This window comes from Piliocolobus tephrosceles, chromosome 11 (assembly GCF_002776525.5).
Source record: "Piliocolobus tephrosceles isolate RC106 chromosome 11, ASM277652v3, whole genome shotgun sequence".
Lineage (NCBI taxonomy): Eukaryota > Metazoa > Chordata > Mammalia > Primates > Cercopithecidae > Piliocolobus > Piliocolobus tephrosceles.
The window spans coordinates 108,481,761-108,500,503 of NC_045444.1; positions in this window are offsets into that span (position 1 = coordinate 108,481,761).

Consider the following 18,743-nt stretch of genomic DNA (forward strand, 5'->3'; position numbering starts at 1 on the left):
TGTCATAATTCCCTCCTTATCCTGTATTTTACTCTCTCCCTCTCTACTGGCATACTTCTTGTTATACTTAAACATACATCTTTCCGAACACAGAGACAGAAAGCTCCCGAAAGACCTGGTGTTCTCTCCTAGCTATCCTTTGTCTCTCTCATTTTCTTCACGGTCAATCCCCTCAAAACAGTGATTTACAAACAATGTATCTCTCTCTTCAACTTCATAAATTTCACCCTTCCCTTCAAAAGGTGAATACAGATCACCTAGAAGGACAACGGACATCCCCCAACCCAAGTTCTTCTGCTTGTATTTGACATTGTTCAGTCTTTAAATCTTTCCTTAGCTTCTATCATGCTATTTTATTCTGGTTATCCTCAGCCCGTCTGTTAGCCTTTTCTCAGCCTTTTCTTTCATTGACTTCTCTTTATATTATTGCAACCTACAAATGCTGGAGCTCTCCTTCATTCTTCTCTCAATCCCCCTTCCATGGGAGTTCTCATTCACCTCCTCGGCTATACTCACCTCTCTTTATATGTTATGAATTCCAAATCTCTATTTCTAGCCTTTCATGTATCTTTCTTAGACTCGTCTCTTCCAACCAACTCCCATCACTCAGTTAACTCCTACTCACCCCTCAGGATTCACTTTAGGCATCACCTCTTCCAGGAAGCCTTTCCTAATTTCCCTGTTTGGTACTTCTCTGTGTTGCAGTATATTATAATCACCTCGACCAAAGCAGTTATCACATTGTATAGAAACTGTTTATATAGCTCTTTCTCAAGACTGCAAAAGCTTTGAGGCAGTAATTACGCTGCATTTATCATTGTCACTGGCATATAAAAGTTATTCATTTAAGGTTGCTAAATTAATAAAAGAATGGTGGCTGCTGATCATTGCAGACTCCCTGTACACTGGACTATTTGGTGAGGTAGCACAGCAGTACACCTTTCTAGAATTGCTTTCTCATAAATGTATAGGCTGGGAGGGCATTTGGGAGCCTCATTTTTAATAAATATTTGTTCCTGCAATAACGCATACCTCGATTACATTTACTGTTCAACTCAAATTATAAATATTTTATATGTATTATTGATATATATGTCTTTATATTTTTCTGTATAATAATAAGAATACATTTGTATCAATTTTTTTTTTGAGAGAGGGTCTTGCTCATCACCCAGGATGGAGTGCAGTGGCATGATCATGGCTCACTGCAGCCTTGACCTCCCAGGCTCAAGGCTCTCACCTCAGCCTCCTGAGTAGCTGGGACTACAGGTGTGCACCACCACACCCAGCTAATTTTTATACAGGTGTGGCCTTACCATGTTGCCCAGGCTGATATTTTTTCTTACGTTAATGTGCACTTTCCCAGATACTTCTCATGAAACTCCTGTGAGGTGAGTCAGAAGGGAAAGATTAGGAGAAAAGAAGAAGTGAGGAAGTGGGGAGTTGTATTTATTAGCTTGTTATATTATGTATTGAAAGGTATACAGGGTGTGGACCTAGGATGTTGAGATCCCCAAGAACTAGCAATAGTAGGGAGAGAATGCCTGCTGGAGCAGGAAAAGGAGCAAATGGTGGAACAGGCAACAGGAGCATGAGTGAGAGTTGAAGCCACTGCTCAACAGAAGATGTGGTCATGAAAAGATGTAGCTGCTATCTGAACTGCAATAAGGCAGGAGGAATACTTTCTCCAGCCTTTCCACTTCCTTCCCTTCAGACACCCAAGGGCCAGAACAGGGCAGGGAGAACAGGAAATGGGAAGTCAAATGGGTGATACCAAGTCCACCCTTTGACTCTGGCTGAGTCTGTCGTGAAGTAGAGATTGGAAGAAGCTGTCCCATGAAGGAGTTGACTATGGCTTCTCTTTCTTTACCAATTTACTCCAGTGAAGTAAAAACCTTCTTCAATAATTGACTCTTAACTAAACCTCCTTTAACACAACATCCTGACATACCCAGTGACCTCCCTCTAGTAGACCCACTCAGTTCTGCTCTCCCAGTTGAGTTGGCGACTTCTCAAAAATCGTATTTCCTTCCAAACCTGCTTATGCCAGTTGTACTTGCTATTGTTTTATGCTACCTAGTCACCTAGTCATTAGATCAACCATAAAGTATAAGTGTGAAAGAAAATAAGTCCTTAAACTTCCTCTCCTCTTAATCTGTATTCACTCTGTAGGTGATCCCAACCAGTCTCACGACTTTAATAACTTTCACATATTTACAATTTGGAGGAGGGGGGGAAACAGGGGATGGAGTTTTGCTCTTGTTGCCCAAGCTGGAGTGCAATGGCGCAATCTCAGCTCATTGAAACTTCTGCCTCCCAGGTTCAACCGATTCTCCTGCCTCAGCCTCTCGAGTAGCTCAGATTACAGGTGCATGCCACCACGCCTGGCTAATTTTTTGTATTTTTAGTAGAAATGGGGTTTCACCATGTTAGCCAGGCTGGTCAAGAACTGCTGACCTCAGGTGATCTGCCTGCCTCAGCCTCCCAAAGAGCTGGGATTACAGACATGAGCCACCGCGCCCTGCCCATATTTATAATTCTTAAAGATATATCTCCAGTCTAGATCACTCCTTGATAACCTCCCTTGAATGTCTAATATGTATCACTATTTTAATGGGCTCTCAAGTGAGCTCCTGGCTTGTGCCACTTCCACTACCATCATATACCTGCTCCACCTGTGGTCTCACCCATCTCAGGCAATGGTAACTCCATCCTGCTACTTGCTCAGGCAAAAAGCCCTGAATTTATCTTTGATTTCTTCCTTTCTTTCACACCTCACACCCAATCTGTCAGAAAATCTATTGTCTTTACCTTCAAAACATTTTCAAAATTTGACCCCTTCTAATCAACTCACCATTATTACTTTGGTCTGAGCCACCATCATCTCTTACCTGAATTACTGCCATAATTTCCTACCTGGTCCTCCCTACGCTGACCTGTGCACTCTGTTCTCAGCCTCGCAGTGTGATCGTCATGAGGGATCATGTCATTCTTCTGCTTAAATGCATTGGCTCCCCGTTTCTTTCAGAGGAAAATCCAAAGTCCTTATAAGGACCCACAAACCCCTAGCTGTATCTTGATTCTACAGTCCCTCCCTGAATTCATTTCCTATATCCCTCATCCCAAACTGGCCTTCTGGCTGTTCCTTGAACATTCCAGACATAGACCCAAGCCAGTGCCTCGGATCTAGCTGCTCCTTACACCTCAGATGCTTCTCCTCCAGACCTCTTCAAGGTCTACTCCCTCTCCTTTCGGTCTTTGCTCAAGGCCCATCATCTCATTAAGAATGACAACACCACTTAAAATTGCAGACCTTCTCCAATACTCCTTAAACCTTCTCCAATGCTTCTCACTTATTCTATCTTTCCCAAAGGATCTAGTCCCTTCGAACACACATCATAATGGGAATACATATTGTGTTTATTGTTCGATGTCTACTCCTAATAGAAGGTAAGCCCTCCCTAGGCACATAATTGTAGCTGTTTTCTTCATCCAAGACACTAAGAACAGTGACAGGCACACAGTAAAGGCTAAAATATTTGTTGAAATAATTGAAGAAAAATGTTTTAATAAATGCAACGTTTTGAAAGTGCTGCTTTTGGTCATGTAGATTTTATTTGATTTGTGCTTCTAAATTATTATCTCATTATTATTATGATTATTAATATAATTATTATTGTACCCATTTGCCTCTTACAAAAATCCAAAAAGAAAAAGAAAATGAAAGAGAAAGTGTTATGAAATTTCTAGAAGGCAGAAGTTTTACTGACTCAGAATATAACTGCGCTTAGAACTACTGAATGGAATCCAAAAATTGAGTTTGCTCATCAGAACATAAAAATAAAATAGGAGTCCAATATTTTTAATGTAGGTGAGTCCTTATAACTCTTTTTAAATACTCTATAAAATTATCATCCTTTCAGTTCCAGATCTAGCAGATTTTTCCCTTTTAAAATTCTTCCGTTAAAAAAAAGTCACAAATCTAATAGGACAGGAACTCTTAAAACCACAGATATGATTAAGGCTCGGTTCCCTAATAAATGTGCAATGAAACACTTGTCAGCCCTTGAAATAATGAGCTGTGATCTATGATAAATGTGCCAATAACACATTTTCCAGTGCAGCATATTTCAGATGGGTAGGAAATAGTTGAATCACAGCAGGATCTTATTTTTACACAAATTACTTCTAAACTCCAAACACATCTAAAATTAATTTCTTTCATCACATTAACACTGGGCTGTTAATCACCAGAATGTGTGCTGGTATTTGACAGACATAAAAACTGATTTACATTTGGAAGAGGAGGAGGACATGCATAAAAGAAGCATGTTCCTCATGTGAAATAAAGTTTTGCATATCCTGGTTCATAAAATATATTGCTTGTTTACTAGTCACACATGATTACGAAGGTGAATGCAGTAATGGCTTATGAACTTCAAATTAAAAGATCTGACCTTTCTTCAACAGCATACATGAATTAAGAACAGTATATAATGCAATATGTCTGTAACAGAAAGAGGGAAATTACAAAATTCTTAAGCCTATCTGGTTAATTTCTGGGAATTAATTTTATTCACTCATTCAGTTACGGATACACACAAAAGTATATTGAATTTCTATGATTCCCTACTCAAGTACAGTTCTAATTCTAAAGTAGAAAATAATTCAAGGCACACAATACAGTAATTAGTATGACAACAGATGTATAGGATGCTATGGGGACCTAGGTGAAGGATAGACTGCCTCATCTGCAAGACAGGAATTAATGATAGTTCCTATCCCAGAGAATTAATGTGAAGATTAAATGAGTGAGTGTGTATGGAAGAGCTTATGGGAACTGGCCCATGATGAACACTCAGTGCATGTTGGCCTTTATTACAAGGCCACACATGTTCAAGCCACACGTGATTAAATATTCATGTCAGGCATGGAACTAGGCAAGGAGAATACCCACCCATATCATGGCACTTATAGCCTAGTGGGGAAGACTGTGTAATATAACAAGTATTCCAGGAGATGACGCAAAAGTTCCTATGGAATGGGAGAGCCAGGCCCCTAACAAGTCTGGGAATTAAAGAAAGTCCTATAGAGAGTGTATTATAAGCAGAACAAGTGAATGTGCCCTTAGGATTCTCCTGGCCACTAGTTTTACAAAAAGGACTAAGCTATAGCATAATCCAGCTATGGGTAAAGAAGGAAAGGACTATATCCCAAAGGAGTCTTAAGGCTAGACCAGCATGCACTAGCTGGAGAAGTACACGGGGGCTGAATACTGAGAATGTTTGATTAAGGGAGGCAAAACATAAAACTGGATACGAAAGAGTTTGTTGACTCAGTTGAGGGCACCATTCCAAGAGATAGGATTTAATACTCCAGCAATGACCCAGGTAAGGGTGCTAACTAAATCATTGCTAACACGATTCCTAGAGGCATGAAAAAAGCAATAGCTCATGCTGAAAAGACAGAACTGAGGTGGCAGAATGGTGGAACAAGGGATTAAAAGTCTCCAAAAAGTGGAACCTGCTGGAATGGATATACTGTGTACAGCCAGAAGACATCCAGATTAGGTTCCACCAGAGGGTCCAGGTGACACAACACACACCAAGGCTATTGGAATGTGCTGGTGAGTAGGCACCGGCACCACTAAGGAGGTGAGTGGTGGCTGCTCCCTGCAGGCCTGGGCTGACAGTGGGAGAACCTGCTACGGAATCTGGTTCATCAACAGCAATCAGATGATAGGCTAGGACGCTTGAACAACAGAGGTCAGGCAGTGAGATTTAGCCATGGGAAGCCTGGGCTCTCAATGACTATCAGAGTTGGAGTGGCAGCTGGGGGGGCCACATGCACAAGTTATGGAGATAGTTGAGAGAACGTAGCAGCTCTGGGGACAAAAATAGATGGACAATTGACAAGGATACTACTCAGTTTATACCAGTGGAAGGTGTCAAGAATGGATGGCCAGGAGGCTGAGGGGAAGTCACCCCTTTCCCAGACTCCAGACCTGAGCTAATTTTCAGACCTGGAGCCCACTGGCTGACGAGGTGACCAGCTCTCTAGGAGAAAGGATCCTGCACCATCATGTCAATCACACGGTGGCAATTTCCTAATTCTTCCACAAAGGAACCTACAGCCATTTGCATGAGTAACTGAACACTGGAGAAAATGGACCACCCAGACATCTCAATGATTGGACACAGGATCTGATTGACATTAATACTGTAACTCCTGGAGCATCATCAGGCCTTTCTCCATATTAGAATAGGGGCATATAGAATCTATGCAATCAGTGTAATCCTGAACACATTTGGCATACAGTGAGTCACACTGGGTCACCAGACCCACTCAGTACTGTTTGTACAGTCCCAAAATATATAATTGAGATCAATATACTTCAGAGTTGATGCCTTATTCTGCAGGGTAAGAATTCTCAGAGTGGAGAAGGCAACATAGAAGTCTCTGAAACTGACACTTTCTGGCCAAGATAATAAATCAAAAGCAATATTGCACCCCTGGAGGATGGCAGATGTGAGTGCTCTCCTTAAGAATCTAAAGGATGCAAAGGCCACAGATAATCTCTATCATACCTTCATTAAATTCACCAGTCTGGCCCCTGGAAACTGGAGGATGAATCCTGCAGGATGCCTGGGATGCAAGCTCAACCCGGATTGCAGTCACCATGCTCACTGTGGTATCTTAGCCTCGGACACATGGTGTGTGGCCATTGATTTGGTGAAGGTGTTCATTTCTATCATTATCAGAAAAGAGAATAAAAAACAGTTTGCATTAACATGGAATAAAGAACAGGAAACATTCGAAGGTTTGCCCCAGGGCTGCATGAATTATCCTACCCTTTAACATAGAAAGGTTAGAGAGACCTGGACCATCTGAACATCCCAGAACACAGCACATTGATCTGTTACATGAATAGTATTATGTTGGTGGGGCTGGATGAGCTAGAGGTGGCTTGCATGCTGTGGGCAACACATGTGCTACAGAGGGTGGGAAGTAAAACTCACAAAGAATCAGAACTTGCCACATCTGTAAAATGTTTAGAAATTCAGTGGTCAGGACATCCATTCCAAAGTAGAAGCAGTTCATTGCATTGTGCCCCGTTATAACAAAGAAGGCACAGAGACGAAAGGCCTCTTTGGATTCTGGGGGTAACATATTCCACATCTGGAATTATTGCTTTAACTATATACTGGGAAATATAAAGAGCTTGGAGCCTTGAGTGGGGCCTGGAGCAGGAAGGGGCTCTGAAGCAGGCCTAAGGCAGCTCAAGCAGCCTGCCACTGGGGAAAACAATCCAGCAAATGGAATGGTTCTGGAAGTATTAGTAGAGAGAAAAGATGCTTTGTGCAGTCTGGAACATCCCCGTGGGAGAATCCCAACACAGGCCCTTTGGGGACTGGAGCATGCCATGTCTTCTGCAGCAGAGAATTATACACCTTTTGAAAGACAATCCTGTCATGTTGTTTGGCTTTGGTAGAGCTGAGATGACAAATGACCATTCGACTACAATTACTAGTCCCCTCAGCCTCATCAAGTCATAACAGAGGCCCATCAGGAATTCATTATAAGATGAAAATGGTGCATCAAAGATTAAGCCTAGCAGAACCAGAAGGGACAGTATATTCCATGAGCCTGTAGCCCAGACCCTCATGTCCCCCATGTATATCCCACCAGCACCCTTCCTCGGCTCACAGCTCTTGCCATGTGGAGACTCCTGAATGCAAGCTGGAAGTGAAAGTCACAGTGTGATTTCCAATGGTAGCTCTGTTTTGTGATTACAAGATGAAAATGTAGTTTTCCCTGGGGTGGCCTTCAAAGACATAGTGGGCCAGGCGCAGTGGCTCATGCCTGTAATCTCAATGATTTGAGAGGTTGAGGCAGGCAGATCACCTGAGATCAGAAGTTTGAGACCAGCCTGGCCAACATGGCAAAACCCCATCTCTACTAAAAACACAAAAAAATTAACCAGACATGGTGGCATGCGCCTGTAATTCCAGCTACTCGGGAGGCTGAGGCACGAGAATTGCTTGAACCTAAGAGGTGGAGGTTACATTGAGCCAAGATCATGCCACTGCACTCCAGCCTGGGTGACAGAGTGAGACTCTGTCTGAAAAAAAAGAAAAGGAAAAAAAGACAAAGGTGGAGAAAATCCTCCTTGTAGGCAGAGGGTGACCAAGAGGTATGATACTTGGTCATCCACTTTGTGGGGAAAGAGAAAGGGCCTGACTCATGGGCAGTGGTGAAAGGCCTGGCATGCTGGAGGGAGACCTGGAAGGACCAAGCCTAAGAGTTCAGAGTCAAAAAGGGAAACGTGGGCCTGGACGTATGGGAATGGGCAGGGAGTATGAAGACCGTGGTATTACATTACAGTGTCTACAAAAACCAATTAGGAAAGATGAGCCTTATAATCTTTACTTTTACTATACATTATTTAGCTGTAAGTTTATACAATTTAATTTTTACTAATGAGTTCTTAACAACTGGCATCCATATACAAATAAATAAATAAAATACATAGGAATACCTCTAACCAAGGAGGTGAAAGATCTTTATAAGGAAAACTACAAAACATTGCCAAAAAAAATTATAGGTGACATGAAAACACTCCATGTTCATAGATTAAAAGAATTAATATTGTTAAAATGGCCATATTACCCAAAGTAATTTACAGATTCCATGTTATACCTATCAAAGTACCAACATCATTCTTCACAGGATTACAGAAAACTATTCTAAAATTTATATGGAAGCAAAAAAGAGCCTGAAGATCCAAAGCAAACAAGCCAAAAGAATAGAGCCTGAGGCATCACATTACCCGACTTCAAATCATACTATGAGGCTCCATAGCCAAAATATCATGGTACTGGTACAAGAACAGACACATAGATCAATGCTGCAGAATAGAGAACTCAGAAACAAAACCACACACCTACAACCATCTGATCTGCAACAAAGTTGACAAAAATAAAGAATGGGGAAATGACTCCTTATTAAAATAATTGTGCTGGAATAACTGGCTAGCCATATGTGGAAGAGTGAACCTGGACCTCTACTTTTCATCATATACAAATTAAGTCAAGATGAATTCAAGATTTGATTATAAGACCTCAAGTGATAAAAATCCTAGAAGAAAATCTAGGAAACACCCTTCTCAGCAACGGCCTTGGCAAATAATTTATGTCTAAGTCCTCAAAAGCAATGGCAACAAAAACAAAAATTGACAAATGGGGCCTCATTAAACTAAAGAGTTTTTGCACAACAAAGTTCAGCAGGAATTACCCAGGTAAGGGGAAGAAATATGATTCTCTGAGTAAAGGGAAAGGCACATGTGAACTGGAGAGGAGAATGGATGTGGAGAGTCACTGCACAAATCTGTCTATTGTGGTAGAGTGTTGAGAGGCTGCAAAGGAGGGAGTAAGAAGATATCGAGTCAGAGAGGTAAATGACTTCAGATCATCCAGGGCTTAGTTTATAGGGATGAGTTTGATGTGGATCCTCAGCTCCTCATAATTCCATGTGGAGAAACTTTCCTAGAGTCACAGTCCAGGCATACTCCATCCCTTATTCAAGTCTCGGGGACAACTGAGTTACCTGGTGGGTGAGTGGTAACCATTTTTCCACTTATCTCATTCAGCTGGAGCTCTAGGTTAAGTTCTGGCATTTGGTCTCATTCCTTCCCTCTCTGCTTTCCTTTTAAACTTGCTCAGCACTGGCCTTGGCAAATAATTTATGTCTAAGTCCTCAAAAGCAATGGCAACAAAAACAAAAATTGACAAATGGGGCCTAATTAAACTAAAGAGTTTCTGCATGACAAAAGATGCTATCAACAGAGTAAACAAGCAACCTACAGAATAGAAGAAAATATTCACAAACTGCATCCAACAAAGACCTAATATCCAGAACCTATCGGGAACTTAAACAAATCAACAAGCAAAAGCAAATAACCCCATTAAAACATGGGCAAAGGATATAAATTGACACTTCTCAGAAGAAGACATGCAAGTGTCCAACAAACTTATGAAAAAATGCTCATCATCACTAATCATCAGAGAAATGCAAATCAAAAACCACAGTGAGATACCATCTCACACCAGACAGAATGGCTTATCATTAAAAAGTGAAATGATGGCCAGGCGCAGTGGCTCGCACCTTTAATCCCACAGCACTTTGAGAGGCCAAGGCGGGTGTATCACCTGAGGTCAGGAGTCAGGAGTCTCTACTAAAAATACAACAAAGTAGTGGGTGTGGTGGCGGGCACCTGTAATCCCAACTACTCAGGAGGCTGAGGCAGGAAAATCACTTGAACCTGGGAGAAAAAGGTTGCGGTGAGCCGAGATCGTGCCATTGAACTCCAGCCTGGGCAATAAGAGCGAGACTTTGTCTCAAAAAAAAAAACAAAAAAAAATCTAAAAAAGTCAAAAGATAACAGATGCTGGCATGGCTATGAAGACAAGAGAATGCTTTTATACTGTTGGTGGAAATGTAAATTAGTTCAGACACTCTGGAAAGCAGTGTGGAGAGTTCTCAAAGAACTTAATATGCCTAGTGTTCCATTATTGGAACACTAAGCATGCGGGAGTTATTCACATCCTACTGCTCAAGGTCATCTCCAAGGTCTGATTGCAAAAATTCAAAAAATTGCAACCTCAGGCCTAAATGGGTTAAAACAGAACTATGCACCAGCAATCTCATTCCTAGGTATACATTCAAAGGAAAATAATTCATTCTACCAAAAAGACACATGAACTCATGTTCATCGCAACAGTATTCACAACAGCAAAGACAGGGAATCAACTGAGATGCCCATCAACAGTGGATTAGATAAAGAAAATGTGGTACATAAATGCCATAGGATACTATGCAGCAGTGAAAAAGAAGGAAATATGTCTTTTGCAGCAATGTGGATGTAGCTGGGGTCCATTATCCTAAGCGAATTAACAAAGGAACAGAAAATTAAGTACTGCCATGTTCTTACCTATAAATGGGAGCTAAACATTGAGCATACATCAGCATAAAGATGGTACAATAGGTAGTGGAGAACACCAGAGGGGAAAGAAGGGAGTGGGGACAAGGACTGGAAAACCCTTATTAGTTACTGTGTTCACTGCCTGGGTGATGGGGTCATCCACACCTCAAACCTCAGCGTCACACAATATTTCCACGTAACAAACCTGCACATGTACCTCCTGAATCTAAAAGAAAAGTTGAAATATTTTTTTAAAAAAACCTCTCATTATGAAAGGCTATTTAATGACAGAGAAAAGCTCACTGAAAAATAGAAAAAAAAATAAATTTTGGAAAGAAAACTATATATAGTACACAAAAAAATAGAGAAAAATGCACAATAAAATATTAACTGTAGTTGTCACTGAGCGGTGGAGATGTGAATAATTTTGTTTTCTTTAAAACTTTTCTACATTTTCTAAATTTCTCTGAGAATTATGTATTATTTCACAAAATAAGAATAACTGGCATGAAAATTCTCTGAAAATTTAACAGTGAGCTCTTGCATGCTGATACAAGCTGGTTCCAGTACACCACCAGGCCTGAAAATAACTCGGTTAAGTTTTTGGCTAAGAGGCAGAAATAAGAATCAAGATACGTATTACATCACATAATAGGAAAATAAAGATCGTGAATTATTGGAACCTATAACTGAGCGGCTTGAGGAAGTTACACTTGCTACATTTCTTTATTGAGGTGTCCCAAAATAGAATCAAAATTGTTGGCTTAAAGCTCAAAGCTTAGTAAGATGTACCCTTGTCAATTTAAAACAATATAAGCAACCAGTAATTCCATGAGAAAAAAAAAAAAATCTTGTGTATTAGTGTATTGTTTGCCAGTGCGATGAAATGCTTGCTATCATTTTGAAATTATTAGATGTTATTCATTTCTCTGCCCGTTCTCTACTCCCCAGGAGCAGAGTCTACAATTTACAGCGTCAGTTGCTTAGTTCATAATCTTGATTGAGTTCATTCAATTTGAAATTAAGTCAAGCAAATAAATAAAGGCAAGATTCTACTGAGCATGTACATTACAACTACGACTATTAAAAATACCATCCGGTAAGAATAAATTGAACTAATTCTGAAAATTTTACTTGTTTTCAATGGCTTTCAAAGTGTCAGAGGGATAGTCGTCACCAGTTCCTTTGAAGATCTATTGAGTACATATCTAGTAGTCAAGCTAAATTGCTAAAGAAACGGGGGGTTCCATCCAAACTTTGTGAAGAAGATAATAAAGTAATAGCAGCTTCTTTTGAAAGCACATTTTTGACCTACTTTATAAATTCCTATACTATTTTTCTCCCGGGCCACACTAGAGGGCGAACTTTCTCTTCTCTAGAAATCTTCCTAACCTGTGTCCTTTCAAAGGGATGCATTTTTCTAAGGAAGGTTATTAATCTCCAGGAAATCTTAAAAACAATCAAGTAGGCTCAACTAAAACAATCAGAATCAGAGGACTCCAGGAGAGAGCTTATTTACAAAGCAGAGTCCAGTTTAAAGAAAAACGAAAGGAAAACAGAAAACAAAATCCCCTGTCGTCTATCAATTACTAATACGTTTTATACCTTGCACTTTATAAAGTGTGTTATGAATATTGTTCCTCCACATTCTCTCAGGGACCCTCTGTAATATTTTAGTCCATTTTCAAGCTGAGAAGCTGAGAAAATTGAAGCTCAGTGGTTTCAAGAGACTTGCTCAAGGTCAAACAGGTTTAAGGCAAGCAACCGAATCTAGTTATGATGTGACCTAATTTCTTCTTTCTTAAAGTTTGGCTCATTGCAGACCCAAGGTCTGTGGCATATACAATGAGCCAGACTTGAAGAACTGTAGCCTTTCGGGAAAGAACTCAGGACATCCCAGGGCAACAGTCCAGCTCCACATTCTCAGATGAACAAACTAGACTCTGGCTATCCCCACTTTGTAAGAGCTAACCAGCAGAAACTTTCCATGACATCTGTACTCTCCTAAGGCTATGATTAAATCATTGACTTAAAATATCATTACAAGTATGACACATTTGATTATTTTGCCCCTGGGAAAAATATTATAAGATATGCACTAATTTATTTACTTATATTAAGATTTATGAAGAAGCTCTTTAAATTACAATCCAAATTAAGAGAAAATATAAATTAGAATGTGATTACTTAAGTCACAGAAGGTCCCTTGCTTTCAAAAGGATTCGCTCCAGGGTTCCTTTGCACTGAGAGCTGCCCAGCTGTATGTTAAATGAGCCCATTTACAGTACAAGAGCTCAATTTCCATAGAAATGCCCAGAAACAGAGCTGTCACACAAAGTGAAAGGCATCTGCACTGTACTTTGTGTTAGCAGGAAGATTTAAATATATGGAAAATACCAGACGGGAGAACATCTATCTGTGGTTGAGCTTGAATACACCTCCAGCCCTCTGCTAGCCCACAAATCAGGAGGCAGAAATGATTCTCCAGGTTCATCTGGTTCCTTCTCTTGCCCCCAGATGCCTGCTATTAAAGTTGTTGGAAATTTCCACAGCTTCCCACAGAAGCCCCCATTCTCCTCCTCATCAGCACATTCCGCATGTGACCCAAAGTGTAGCAGGTGCCTGAAACTGATTAAAGAAAAGACAGTCTTCCCCTGTGGAAAAGGGAATACACAGGTGCCTTCTCAAGCTACCAATACCAGCTGAAAAACAACAGGTGAGATTGAATGATTTAGTAACGTGTTCCTCAGTTTCTCTTCTGTAAATACTCAGGGGCATATTAGGTATTGTGTTTTGTTTCCTCTCTTTGTAGAAGGTTTGTGGACAGGTACGTGGGAGAGGAAACAAGGGGAAAACAAACAAACAGAAAAAGAACAGACAAGTGGCTCAGTGCAGTGGCTTACTCTTGCAATCCCAGCACTTCTGGAGGCTGAGTGGGGAGGACTACTTGAGCCCAGGAGTTTGAGAACAGCCTGGGCAATAAAATGAGACCCTATCTGTAGAAAACATTCAAAAATTAGCCAGGCGTGGTGGCATTGCAGCAGGACGAGCCGCAGACAAAATCTCTCAGCACCGAGTTGTAGAAGGAAGGGCTTTATTCAGCTGGGAGCATCGGCAAGCTACTGCCTTAAAATCCAAGCTCAAGGGCTCACAGCACTAAAGATTTCATATGAAAGGGTCGTGACTGATTGAGCAATCTAGGGGATACATGACAGGGTTTCATGCACTGATAGAGAGAAACAGAACAGGGAAGGGAGTTTCACAATGTTCTTCTACACAATGGCTGGAATCTATGAATAACATTGGTTTCTAAGTTATGAGTTGATTTTTAACTACTGGGTTTAGGCCAGGCAGGTCCAGGCCTGATTTTGGGCCTGGCGCCGGGCTGCCTGTCTTTGGTTTTACTTCCTTGTTTTTTTCTTAAAACAGGCACTGAGTATAAAACAATATAAAACAATATGAGAGAGTCTCTCTCTTTCCTCAGCATACCTGTGGTCCCACCTACTCAGGAGGCTCAGGTGAGAGGACTGCTTGAGCCCAGGAGTTAGAGGCTACAGTGAACCATGATTGTGTCACTGCACTCTATCCTGGGTGACAGAGTGAGACACTGTCTTAAAAAAAAAAAAAGAAAGAAAAAAGAAAAACAGAGGTTTCTGAGGACAGGTTGGAAATTTATTTACTTTCTACTTATTTGTATATTTACTTATTTGATCATGTATTTGTGTATATATTTATTTATTGTCTCATTCTAAAAAGAAATTTGCAGCAGCAAATGATATTAGCGTCATGTCAATATAAAAATAGAAAACCAGAGGGAAGGAGAGAAAAGGAAATTAAAATAAGGGAAATAATGGTATTTCAATAACATGCAATAATGCCTTATACATTTTGGTAGAGTTCTGCCAAAATATTTCTACAGTACCTTGATCTTTGAAAATCCAGGCAGGTTTTTAAAAACCCAGAATGGGTTCAGTTCTCAGACATCCATTCAAAAAGCGGAAACAAGGTATGTCACACAATTTACATCAGATTACAAGGCCGATCAGCTAGCTGTTTAAGAGAGACATTTTTGTCTCAGCTAGCCTCTGATAAATGTTTTCCCTCTATTCTCAACTTGTGGGCAATGCCACCCCTAAAAATAAATTCAACAGCAGATTTGGGGGTCAGTAACTTATAAATTCTCTCAAAATAGACAAATGGCTCAATGACAAAGCCCAGCCTAAGACAGGAGGTGTGTTCGGGATAAAAGCAATATAGGTTGGGTGTGATGGCTCACACCTGTAATCCCAGCAGTTTGGGAGGCTGTGGCGGGCAGAGGTCAGGAATTTGAGATCAGCCTAACCAACATGGTGAAACCCCATCTCTACTAAAAATACAAAAATTAGCTGGATGTGGTGGCACATGCCTGTAATCCCAGCTACTCAGGAGGCTGAGGCAGGAGAATCACTTGAACCCCAGAGGTGGAGGTTGCAGTAAGCCAAGATCACGCCACTACACTCCAGCCTAGGCAACACAGCAAGACCTCGTCTCTAACCAACTAACTAGCTAGCTAACTAACTTAAATAAATAAATAAATAAATAGTCAAGAAAAGAGGACAATACCTTGAATTTAGATGAAAACCCGGGAGGAAGGGTGTGAGTGAATATCCTTGGTGTCCAAAAGGAACTGTGCTGGTACATGGGGCTTCTTTACATTTTTCCGGTGTACACCATTCAAGTGCCTTGCACGGAACATACAGTGTTCATAGCCAGGAGACTAGCTGGGAGGCTTCAGCTACTATGGGCCCCACCTGGCTGCTCCCTGGGAATCAGTACTGTGACCCCATTATAATGTGGTGCTGTAGGAAGTCTTGCTAATTCAATGACTCCCCCTGACTGAAACTGCCTTTGCAAAGATTATGACAGTGAGATAAGTCTGGCCTGAGCTCACCCCACCTTGTTTCTAGCCTCACAGGCTGGCTGCTCTTGCTTATCCTTGGGTATATTACAAGCTATTCAGGGGAGGAATTTACAGTTTAACTTTAAAGCAAGGATGATAATAGTCTCGCCCTAAAACTAACTCCTCCTTGTTCAGCAGCTGAAATCACCTTTGTAAGACTAATGAAGAGCCACAAGATTAGGATTCTGGTAGGGGCCTGAATTCTGCTACACCGTGGGCATGATTTCTATAATCCCTTACTGCAGAGGAGTCACATGGCCAAAAGTTACAAGATTTGTGACTTTCTCAATTGCCCATATAAATAACATCACTATTACAGAATGTAAGATTGGTCTTTTCAGATGTTTTTCAGACTGACCCCACCCAGATTTGTGACGCATGAGTCAACCAGTCCTGTGCGCCCCCACTGCTCAGAGTATAAAGACCATTTTCCACACTGCTATGATTCTCAACCAATCAGCAGCACCCATTACCCAGTCCCCTGCGCACCAAACTATCCTTGAAAAACCCTAACCTCTGAGCCTTCCGGAGACTGATTTGAGTAATAACTTCGTCTTCCACAAGGGCAGCCTCAGGTTAATTCAACTCTTGCTTTACTGCAAGATCACAGTCTCAGTGAACTGGTTTTGTCTGTGCAGCACACAGGAATAACCCATCACGTGATTACACAACCACCCAACAAGGAGACTTGGGTTCAAGGCCACCTTTTGTCAGTCATTTTCCCTAAGAAAGAATACAAAGTACAGAACACTGTGGAACACAGGAGGAAGCGAAAACTAGTGGAGACATTTGGGAGGTAGTATTTACACTGAACCTTCAAAAAATAAAACATATGTTATTTTTTACGAAGCAAGCAACAGTGCTCCTCAAGGGACGATGGCTTTATCTAGCCTCATAATCACTGTGCCCATTTCTAGGCTGGCCTAGCACAGGATAGATACGCAGTGCTATGATTTAACAAATGTTCACCGAATGCTGATCAAGCTCTACCTGATTTAAATGGTGACCCAGATGATGTCCTGTGGCAGATTCTGGAGAGGCTGCAGGTAGAGTTAGCGTCGTAGAAGACATCTGCAGTTGCCCAGGGCCAGGCTTAGAAGGCCCTGCTTAGTTTAGTAACCTGCTGCTACCATCTTGAAATTTTTGTTAATTTGTGAACAAGAGGCCTGCATTTTCATTTGGCACTGACCGCACAAATTATGCAGCCATCCCTGGCTGTAGCTTTTATGTTTTGCCAGCAGACAGTATCACACCCTGTGAAGGTACTGACAGGGTGTTTCAGAGTTTTTGACAAGTAGTTGTTTTCCAAATAGAAGAGACATCCTATGAATTGCCTGTACAGTAAAAGCCTGAAATAAAAATGTGTTTCTTAGATTAGACAGTCTTCTTGCAATAGTTCTACAATCCTGGTCAGAATATTTTAATGATGAAGAGCCTAAATGCTTAACAATTTTCCCACCATTAATTTTTTCTCATGTTGTACCCTTCTCTTCCACCCAAGTCTTAGGAGAGTTCCCCAAAATTTCACCTTCCTTATTGTTTTAAAAGGATAATCTTTCTACACCCTTAATTGATTGCAAACTCCTTGAGAAAAGAGCTGTATTTTCTATCCTTTTGCATCCCACACTGCTAAGGGTCATATTACACACACAGAGATCAATCAGTAATGCTGAGATCTTATAATTGCATCCCTTTGCATGTTAAAAACAAATTTATATAAATTGTCTCATCTGATGATTGCAATTACCCCATGGGTTTTTCAGGGCAGGTATTTATTCTCTTTCTCCAGATTAGGAAACTAAAGATTAGAGCAATGTTAGTAACTACCTCTACCTACACTCGTGACTTCTAGATCCAGGTTTCTAATTCTGAAATTGAAAAAGAAAATCATTTACTCTCTATGTATTTATGTATTCATTTAATTGTTCATGTATTTATTGAACCCTTGACCTACATATCCACCCTTTTCTGGAATCTCCACTTGAATGCCTAAATGGCAGGCCCCACTCAACACCTACCAAACCAAACGTATCATTTTCCGCCCTCTTTCTGCCCCACCTTGCTTAAACCTGCTCCTCTGAGAGTCTGTTCACTAATATCATCACCTTCCTTCTAATTGCCCAAGCCAGATACCTAGCTATCATCCTCCACCCAACCCTTGCTCCAATTTACCAGTTCCAATGGAGATCCAAATCCCGCCGATTATTTCCTGTCTATTGCTTAGCAAGCCAGAGCCCAGCACAGAATCTGGCACATGATAGTGTCTTCATATATTTTGACTGAACTAAAGTAAGTCCTTTTGGGCAGCGCTGGTAGCCAAAGTGACTTCCCAGGCCATTGCTCTGGCTTGTTTCCTGGCTGGAGAAGAATCAGTGCTCCTGGATCTCATCTGTCACCCACCTCTCTCATAGGTGGAGGCCAGGTGAGGAAGCCTGAGAAAGGAAACCTGTCTCCCCCAGCACATGTAGCTTCCAGAGGAGAAAGAAATCATCTCACATGAGTATCTCTGTCTTGCACTGTCAGGCCCTTTCACTTTCATTTTCCAATTCTTTAGTTGTTTACTCTTTAGTTGTTGTTGCTATTGTTTTATGTTGGCATTTCTCTTCACACCAGCATCACTATCCTCAAAGTCATGGAGAAATCTGGCTATCCTGCAGTCCCAAGATGCCCCCACGTCTAGGAATTTGCAGACAAGGCAGACCAGACATATTTAAAAGGGGGGAAATCCCAAGTGATGGCCACAGAATGAATAAAAGTAAAAATTAAAATAAAATAGTAAAGGAAAGCAAGAATATGCTATCCTGGGGCCTTCGAAGGCCCCAG